Source organism: Dermacentor albipictus, chromosome 10 (assembly GCF_038994185.2).
Source record: "Dermacentor albipictus isolate Rhodes 1998 colony chromosome 10, USDA_Dalb.pri_finalv2, whole genome shotgun sequence".
Classification (NCBI taxonomy): domain Eukaryota; kingdom Metazoa; phylum Arthropoda; class Arachnida; order Ixodida; family Ixodidae; genus Dermacentor; species Dermacentor albipictus.
This window is the reverse complement of record NC_091830.1, coordinates 33,590,220-33,600,545: the sequence shown is the minus strand read 5'-3', so window position 1 is coordinate 33,600,545 and position 10,326 is coordinate 33,590,220. Positions and strand designations below refer to the sequence as shown.

General features: G+C 47.9%; 1 long non-coding RNA gene across 1 annotated transcript in view; it reads left to right on the top strand.

Moving 5' to 3' along the window:
* Window positions 1–4,625: 4,625 nt before the first annotated feature.
* Window positions 4,626–10,326, top strand: part of LOC139050677 (uncharacterized) — a 197,773-nt gene continuing 192,072 nt past the window's right edge. Inside the window, exon 1 of the long non-coding RNA XR_011509008.1 lies at window positions 4,626–5,333. This is a non-coding gene — a long non-coding RNA (uncharacterized lncRNA). The remainder of the gene's footprint in view (window positions 5,334–10,326) is intronic.

The following is a 10,326-nucleotide window of genomic DNA, read 5'->3' as shown; positions in this document are numbered from 1 at the left end:
TACCAAGTGACTAGCACAAGGTGAAAGAACTTGAAGCTTTGGGTTCAGTAGTTCATTGTCACGAAAATGTCTCGAGAAAGATATGAAAAAAAGTTAGGCCAGTAATCTGTGCGACAAACTTGACCTTTATAAACTATCAAAGGATATTAGGACAAGTTAAAGAAGCACACTTAAAGTTTTTTTTTCAGTACCAAGACCAACAAAGTAAGCTGCTAATTCAGTGTAATTGTGCCAGGGTACGGTATGGGGCACAAGTGGTTCAAGCTCTTCTTGAGAGAAAAGCTTAAACTTCTCATGATTGGTGATTCCGTCGAAGACATTCTTACAGAGCATTCTGCGGTGAATCTAGAAGTATTTTCGACAGATTGGAAGAATTTGTATTAAAACCACTCTGCAAGAAGATGAGTTAATTCACTGTGTTAACACTGACAGCTCCGGTTCCCTGTCATTTCAAAATGACGATACCATATAGCGAAAGATAAAATCAGGGCGATGCTCCAACTTTATGTGACTTCTATATACTTTAAATTCCACAGTCGCTTTTAGCTGTAGATAAGCGGCATCTGCATGGGTTTTTGCACAGCCCCAATTTTAAGTGATTTATTACGGCGAAAGCCTTAGAGCGCTCATGGATCGAAAAATCTGATGACTGTCGAGCGTTATGGCAGCAAAATTCAAGCGCACACACCAGTAAGCCATCAATTTCTTTAACAATAAAAGAGCACGATTATTTCTGTTCGCGTTGTACGGACACGCTTCTAAATAATCAGTGTAGCGACAAAAAGTGTCCACGTGTGATTTTCCCGGTTTTGTTCATATTTGCCGAGCAATGCACACGTGTCAATGCAAACGCGCAAACAGGCCTGGAGTGTATCCTGATCCCGGTGACCAGAACCGGTAACGCACTCCCTCACCGGAGCAGGATTGGCCACCCTGGTACAGTACTTGGCCACAACCTCCTATATGAATACAACAATCAGTACATGACCGGGATAGTTGGAGCAGTAAGGGAGAGGCCTTTGCCCTGCAGTGGGCGTAACCAGGCTAATGATGATGATGATGATGCACACGTGTCTTGTGACGTTTTCAGGAGTATAATTACGCCTGCAGGAACTGGAAATAAATGTGTGGTTGGAAATAAGCGCTGTGTATTTGTCTACTTTGCCTTTCCGTGCCCCTACCATTCTGTGTGCGCCACAAGAAAGTAGAAGGCACCATATGTAGAAGCATAATGTAGCTACCCTCGTCGATTAAAGTGTTAAATTAAAGAAAGTCATTCAGTGAACGTGCGTATGTGTCTTAATTGTTTTCATGGACTTACCAGGACAGTTCTAACATGCCATTAACCACGCAGTACCAGTGTCGATGTCTATAGCGACTGAAAAACAGAAGAGAAAAAGAAGAGAAAGCAAGTAATACGAAGTGACAACACTTCGAATGTCAAAGTAATTTAATGACTGTCTCGTGAGCGCGCAGCTTTCACCTTCATCCTTTTTGGCGTAAGGAAAAGTGACAACTTTTCTAGCTCGTACACACCCGACCTTTTCAGTCTTCTCGGGGGTAGCGGTGTTTTAAAACACTTTCGTTCTTGTGGATGATCTTTTAGTGCTTTTAGGCAGGAATTCCATTGATACAAATCTAGCCGTTAATTGAACTTTTTGAGCATTAAGAAGATTACAACTCCTGTAAAAGTGGCTCACGAAATTTCGGTTGACGCATCCATAAGGTCTTTATTTTTTGCATCAAAGATTGTTTTTATCTACTGACCATGTCAGTTGGAGGTATGAGCCCAACCTAACACACGCTGCTGCCATTTAGTTCGTCCCATTCAAAGCTCGCCAAACGTAGCATTGCAAACATGTGCCTGTTTACACTTTTAAGAAGTCTTGCCCACACCGGAGCATAGTAGAGCCTTTTGAAACAGACTGACCATTTAAAGGCGTTCTTTAAACATGTTCTGGGTTTTAAACTCAGAACATGTTTCCATTGAGGAAGTTACGAACTCGCGAACTGAATGTAGAACAACCTCGAGAAAAGAAAAGGCGGCCGTAATTCCCCTTGTTTCACAATTTGAAAAAAAACATTAAACATTGAAGCAGAAAGAGCAGATGTTAAGGTGATCTCTGCCCCTTTGAGGCTTTCTAGGGTCTGCAGCATGACCGACTGTTGTCCCCGCAAAACACCACTTTCCGTCTCAACTGCGAGAGCAAATACGTCCCCTGTCAAGTGGGCGCCGTAAATGAAATGCCTTTGTCGTGAAGTCGGAAATACGTAGGTCAAACAGAACAATGTTTGGATGATAGGCTACGGCAGCACTAATACAAGTTCGAGAACGGCAGAGACTGCAGTCGAGATTGCATGAGCACGTCAAATTTTGGCGCATGCTCAGTCGTTGCTAGTGGTCGCAATAAGTGGGTGAGACTGATAATTGACACAAAAAGAATCACTGAAGCAGGCAAGAGTTGTGAGTGCAGCATCCATATCATCAGAACCTAAAGATCCGTACCATTTGAACTCCACTCCGCACTTAGGCACTGTGATAGCACCTTGTGAGTATTCTTGGTTTTTCTCTGAATAGGTTTTTTGGATGTGGCCCTTCCTGGGTGTTGTGGTTTTCATCCCTATTACATAGATATGCTAAACCAACCTGCCCAAATTTTCATCCTAACTGTTCGAAAAGTATACACGAGACATCAATCGGCTAAAATGAACGTCACGATATGTCTTCTAATCAAGGCGGTCTGTCTCGGGTAGTGGCATTCAGTTACAAGTAAATATAAAAATTACCTGCAGGGACCAAACAAAAGATTCTGATATTTTCGAAACTTCTGCAGGACGCAGGCCTTACCCGATGGTTCACGCTTATGAGAGTGGCTCTTACTGAAACAAGACTTTTTCTCCAAGTTTTTGCACTCCAGTGTGCAAGTGCCGGCGTTACAGAAGTACGTACGGTATAAGCGTACGACGTCGACGCAAGGCGAATATGCATCATTAAAATGACCTCTAATTGTCATCATTTAGAAAGCTTCTCTTTTTGAGGTTCTGATATTCGATGCATAAGGAACACAGCTATGCGTTCCAGCTGCTGTCAACGTAGTATGAAGTCGAGGACAATGGAAAAGCTTCGTCGAGGAGTGAACGAGAAAAATATAGACGGAGAATGTTCATTTCAGCTGGGACAATAATGCTTCCAAAACGCGTGCGACGAGAACAATGACCGGAGGGACAACCCAGCTGCAGGGAAGGAATGTCACAGCAGTATGTCTTAAGAGCGGTCATGATATGCCGAGGACTGCGTGCAAGCCGTGAGGATGACGCACGTGTCACTTGGGCACATCTGCTCGCCGGAAAATCGGAATCAGAGTTCGCACTTTGAACGCCCAAATGACATTTTTTCACATATGTAAATAGCGTGCGGATACACTTTATTGGCTTGACAAGCGTTCGCAAAAAGCAGCCACCCCACGAAATTTTCCCAGCTGCTCGTGGAGAATATGTCGTAGCTGCGACTTCTGTGCTCGTCGCACTGAAGCAAATGATTTTTTTCTTCTACTAGTGTGACACTTTACATTTGCCGCCAGAGCAATTGGAATACATTTGCACACAGCGAAGGTAGAGAAGTCGAAGAGCCTAGTCTTGTCTGAAGAGGTCAAATTACGAAGAAAACATGATAAAAAATTGTAATAACAATAACAGTTGCAGTTCATGAGATTCATTTGACTTGTCGACGTAATTTGGACTGGACCTGTGGTCGTCGGCTTGTACACTAGTCGATCTTCTGGTCCTGCCGGAGAACAAAAAAGATGAAAAAATAATCAAAACTAAAATACAAGCACAAACGTATCAAATCACGCACACACAAACACTTCCCCGTTAATTACAGGCCTTTAAGTTCATTCTCACCAAACGCGACTTCCGAAGAAGTTATTTTTACACGAACTACATATCTCTACCGCTGTAAGATGCGTTCGCAGCGATACTCACAGCCCGAAGATTTGCGCGCGTAGGTCTCCCAAATCATCTGGCACCTGGTATAATCATCGAGCGCTGGCCCTTCCACAATACACGCCTACTGGTGTTCTGCGGTGACCTTGAACGTTTAAGAGCAAAACTAACGGAACATATAATGCAGTCAGAAACCTAGCGCTTTCAACGGACCTCCACACCGCTTCTCCGCAATGCCAGCCCGCCAGTTGAAAACGCTAACTGCGCTCGCCGACCCCACGCGGCGCTGCGTGCGCCGGCGGCCGCCGCTTGCTTCGCAGCCGGTTTTTCCACCGTCCTCCGCTTCTGTCTGCACACCCTGGTCACAGCGCCGGCGTCGCTCTCTTTCCCGCCATTTCTTGTTTATGTTTTACTGCCTCTCTCTCTTTTCCTGATTGGGCAGAGCAACCCGCTGCGCCTCCTCTCCCGTCGCGACGGGTGCTCTTGGCCTCCTGGAGCAGAAATGCGAGCGACGCCGCGAATGTACGCCTGGAACGTTGCAAGAACTACCGGCATCTGATGCCGTGACGTCACGCGGAGCGCCGGAAGTGACGCGTTACGCCCCACCCATGCGCGTGCGCCGCTGCGCACTAGGGGCGCCCGCCGCCGTCCGCGTTTTGGGGATTCTTTGTGCCATACTTCGCATTCCAAGCCCGCGGGAGCAGCTGCCGCCTGTGCCGGAGCGTGTGCGAGGAGCGCCGGGCCGTGCGCGCTTCGCTTGTGTGCGTGGAATTTTCTTGACGTCGTAACGCCGCCGCGGCCGCTCGCCTTCCCCTTGCCTGAACCGTCGACCGGCCGTCCGTCCCAGTTTTCTTGTGGCCGTCGATTTCTTCTTCTACGGCCGCCGCCGCCGCATCTGAAAGAGAAGTTTATGTGTGTGTGTGTGCGCGGGGGGCACCGTTGACGAAAGCAAAAGCGATAAAAAGGGAGAGAGAGAGCTCTTGTGGTGTGTGTACGCGCGTTTTCTCCGCCACCGAAAAAAAAAGAAGTTAGCTCTGGACGGACCGCTGGACTTTACGTGATCCGTCGACGACAACTCTCCACGTTTTTGAATTGAGTGCTGACGCTGCTTTTTGTTCCTTCAGTTCCAAATCGCTCTGACCCCACTCCGTGGCCGATTGTTGTTCAGTGCTCAGTGGCCGGCTGGCTTTTCTTTCCCCCTGTGTTCATCGTTCTCCGTCGTGAGTTTTGTGTTCTACTGGATCTACCTTCCGAGGAAAACACCTCGACTGTTGCCATCACAGGCGTCACTTTGGTGTGCTGCCACCTTCTGTATTCCTCATTTCGCCGCGTCATACAGTGAAGGACCGGACCTCTGGTTACCGGAGTTGACGCCCGCTATAAGTGAGGTGAGTCCTCAACGTTTCTCTTTCTTTTTCTCCAAATCTCGCTTGCAAACCTGGGGCATCCACACCCGATGTTAACAGTTCAGTGTGACTTCGCCTTGACCGAGTACTTCGCGTACTAGTGACCGTTGCAAATATTCGTACGACTCTAAAGGACTGGAAGATCTCTCCCGCTTGTTGGCCATCGTCTGCTAAAAAACGCGGTCTGTGGCGTCTGCTAGCGGCGCAGCCATCGCTGGGAGGTTCGCGCCGGAGTCTGCGCAGACTGAAAGGCTTGCACGGTTCGAGCGTGTTGCCGTCGTCGGCTGTTTATTTTTGTCGCTTACCCCCCCTCCCTCTGCGATTGGTTGTCGCTTGTTCGCTCGCGCGCGCTCGCGGTTACAATGGTGCGATAACCACTCGGCGATCATGACATCACTCGCCCATAGCTTGCCAGCAACGGGGCGGCACAGTGCGAAGAACAGTTTGCGCGATACGGTAATCGGGTGAGGGCTGGCGAGTCGCGGGATTGCGGTGGAAAGAGAGAGAAGACCTTGACTAGAGTTCCGGTTCCTCGTGCCTCCAGTCGTCGTAGCCCCCCCCCCCGCTGCTAATCTGAGAGAGAGGGTTCTTTTATTTTGCAACGCAAGTCTGGGGCGAGGGATATCGCTTCTGCTACTGCCAGTAAGCACTGCTTCGGGTCGACCACAAGATTTGAACTGCACGTGATCAGCGCGGAGCGTCCGCTCAACGGGACGTAACCCAACGGTCGCCAACATTAACCCTGACGATTACGGTACACCGTCGCGCAAAGGCCCCTGAAAGGCTGGAGTTCAAAGCCTCACTTTTGCCCTGGATCACCAGCCTGAAGAAGCTTGTCCAGCCATGTTGACCCATAGCGATCGCATTCAGGGCCGGGATAATGTAACGATGTTATTCCATTTCGTTACCTGTTTGCGCTTCGTCTATGGTCCGTTCGGCGATCCGCCTATGTTATCACCGCGATCGTACAGTTGTGAGCGGTTGATAAAAAATGAATATAACCGATCAAAAGGAATCGCTGCAGTCTGTCGGCCCAGGTCCGCTAATGGAGAGTGCAATGTTTTACAGTTTGATCGCAGCACGAACTTTGTAGTACACAGAAGGTGTGTTCATGGGACTCCCTCCAGGTAGCCGGTTATCTATCGCATAAAACGGCCGTCTAGGCCTGTTCTACGCAACGTTTCTCGGGGCCCTCAGCCTTGCGCGGGACTTTTCACCGTATCTTTCACGCTGACCGTGAAACTTCAGCCCTAAGGTGCCGTTGTGGTAGTCACCGTCGTACACTCAGGACGGACGTGGTCGGATCGTTGTGTATATTGTTTTACGTTTATTCTATACAGTCGCTTCCGACCGTACACAAAAAGCTACCGTTGGGGTCTTGACCTGCTAGACTCATATGTGTCGCCGCGGCGTCGTCTCTCGGTCGGGTTGTTTGTTGACCCGTTGCCTGGCAACCGTGGGCGATGACTATCTGCGCCGCCAGCCCGCCCGACGTGCTGTCTTTATGGCTCCCCCAACGTTCGTTGGCGGCTAGGCTGGAAGTGAGGGTCCGAGGAGAGGAGGGAGCGAGGGGGGGGGGAGAGGACGAGTCTGCTGCCGTCTGCACCCACGCAAGCCAACTGCCTCGGCAGCTGCGCTGGCGAGGTTGCGAGAAAGCGCCTCTCTGCTGGCCGCGCTACTCTGTGCGGGACACGCTCGCTTTAGCCACGCTATTTTTGTTTTTGTGTGCACATTTCCCTTGCAGTGCGCGTTGGATCTCCCTCGTTGCCTCTGTTTGCTTTTGAGTTGGTCTACCCCTCACCCCCTCCTTCTTTTTATCTGCGGGTTCGTGTTCCCGGTTGCTTGAACCCGCGCAGACGACCTGTGGCAGACGGCAAGAAAGGCTTTCGGGAGTGTTCTTTTGACGATGTCCTTGTGAGCAGTGGGTATCGGGGTTATCCAGTGATGACCTGCTGTTTTATTGCTCGTGGAATTATCGCCCGTGGATATCTTTTTTCAGCTAGCGCGGAGTTGTCGTTTGGTGTTCCATTTGTGGTCGGTCGGGTAACATAGTGATAGTGTGGGTTACGTGTCACAAGCGCTACGTCTGTTTCAGTCAGGAGCGGAGGTGGTGTTGGCGGCCTACGTGTTCATCAGCCCATCTGTGCTCCCTTCGACGAACGTTCGGTAATACCGTTATACGCCAGTCTTCCTGCATTCTCTGACCATCGGAATGGAACCGCCGCTGTCGGGAGCCGAATGCGTGACGTCGTGTTACGTAGTCAGGAGCCAACAGCTAATGGATCGTTAGGACAGGTTTAGTGTTTCTTCAGTAGGACCATCCTGTATTACGCTGTTATTCATATTTTGTCTTGTTTTGCATGCGAATGTTTCACTGGTTGGGGCCTCCCTGACTGTAGTGCGCCAGCCTGATTCAGTGGCAGTGGCATCCTGTTTCTGAATACGAGGTCCCGGGTTCGCTACCCCACCGGTAAGCGGATTTGTGAGGAATGGCCGAGGAACGCTTGAGTTTGACCCCGAATGGTCAGGATTGTATCCGGATGTTCCGGCCTGGACGTCCCTCAATGCCGGACTAGAAGAAAGAAACTTAGTTCTGGTATTATTATAATACACTAACTGCATAAATTGAAACGAGAACAAGAACGAACACCTTTTACGCATAATTACATGGAAGTGTGACGTTTATTAGCTACGCTGCCGGTTTATAAGCATTTAACAGCGCTAAGTGTTACGTTCTTGATTATGAATTAAGCCGCCTTTGCAAGCGTAGATTAGCCTGGAATACGAACAATGCATTGGAGTAGTTTCGAAATTGTTCGCGTTCGAATAGATTCTGATAGTACTTTTCAAGATTTTAAGCTTTTATCACCGCAGGTCGCAACAGACGTACAGCATGACATCGTCTGCTTGTTCGGTTCGTTGCTTAGCGGGAGGGGGCATCTTTCCAAGCTGCCGCCTTGAAATTTATGGGTCACCTGACCTTGCAAACTTCCTCTTAAAATAGAAACAAACGCATTTTTTTACTGTTCCGATGGTTAGCCAAAGGCGAAGAGTTCTAAAGGTTGAACACCTTTTTTAAAAACCCTGAGTCGTTCCTATTTTTTTGCAGCTGCCATTGAAAACGGTTGCTGCACCTACGTCTAGTGTCGCTTTGCAAACACCCGCTACTGGAGGGGGCTTGACCTCCCTGTACCAGCAGATAGTGTGCAATAGAAATTGTTGTGTTTATGGTAGATAGTTCTGCATTGTCCCCGCTGAAGCAAACTGTGGCGAACGCAGCGGGCTTACAATACGTTCGCGGAGAGTAAAGACCTTCGCACCTTCGTTATGCAATTATTCTTGGATTTCTTTTAATTTTTTTCATTTGCCGCGATGGTGCGATATCGTCTGGCTTAAGTATCTGAAGACTACCAGCGCTTGAACCAAAGCTGGCCGTAGCTACCATTGAGGCATTTAAAGTTTTCTTTGTATTTCATTTATTGGGATGATTGACAGCTTTTATGGGTGCGAAGGCATCGTTAGCCAAAGAGTGCCACGAACTCGACAGACCGTAACAGAAAATACCATTATGCCAATGTTAAGTTGGTGGTCCTGTGAATAGACGATTCTGGTTTTATTGCAGCATCCCACGCGGATGATGCGCTTAAACTAGAATTTTGTTATCACACTTGCCTTCTCCATCACATTTTGGTTTATGCTTATATCTAGATTTCTGTTTGCACTATATCCCGCTCTAGCTTTGCACTGTATCCCACTCTAGCTATTTGTAGGTTTTCTAGTATCTTCTCTCTCTGCAGAAGCACATACACGGAAGCTGGGGCTGGTAAAGTTCAATTATCCACGTCTTCTTCGCTACACATCGTAAACATCACGTAAATGTGGGGAAACTCAAGGGCACTGATAAAACAAGAAAAATATAGGTTAGCATGGCCCATATTCGGCGGTGGTTTCATAAACGTGTGACATAGTACCTGACCGACTGTGTATGTTAAATCGTACAACAGGTGACGATGCGTCATTCACAGAGGCTGAATAGCTGTGGTTAAGCCCGTGTACGTGATTGCAGCCGCTTCTCAGAACATACAGTTCTTGCAGCACGCAGTTCTTGTATATAAGGAAACCGAGTGCTCCCACAACGGTGAGAAGCTCTCCTGCACACCTCTAGTGAGGAGACGAGGGTGGGTGCTTTATGGCAGGACTATTATTATTATTTCAATTTCGCATCCAAGTGCTGCGTCGACCATATGCGAGTATCGCGATTAAGGCGCTTGATCAGATTAAATGTGAACCTGTAGCAGTAGCTCTCCGGATGTAATGGCATTAAGGAAACTTTGAGGCATTTATCCGTCAGTGTCATTAACCTTGCCCCTCGGTGCGACTCTCCTCCGAAGCGAAGGCACGTCCTTTTGGGCGCGTGGTCATTTTAATTATGTTGCTGCGCTATGCTTAGTAAACAGGGAGCTGCTTGGAGAAGGCCGCATCAGCTGTCGACCGCGTTCGCATAGCGATATGGTATCGTATGGGGGTGCCATTAGTGAACGTATTCTGCGAAACTCATTTGTCATGGATTGCTTTTTTGTCTGAAGCTGGAGTGTCGTAATTATGTTGTGATATGCTGTTTCATGCAGAACACTTTTGATATATATATATATATATATATATATATATATATATATATATATATATATATATATATATATATATATATATATATATGTTTCAGCGAGTAGTGCAAAATTCTCAAAGGTTGTCTATGGTAGATAGCACAGTTCCAATTCACGAGGTGGCCTACTCGAAGCGGCGGACACTGTTTGCAAAAAAAAAAAAAAAATTGAAATGCATAATTATTGCGACTCTGGCTCGTAGGTGTGAGGCGGACGAGGAGGAAACGTTCGAAAAGCTTTATACAATATTCACATATAGCAGGCAATAGCGTACAAGTAGCGAAGCCGAAGAGCCCACCAGACGGACGGAG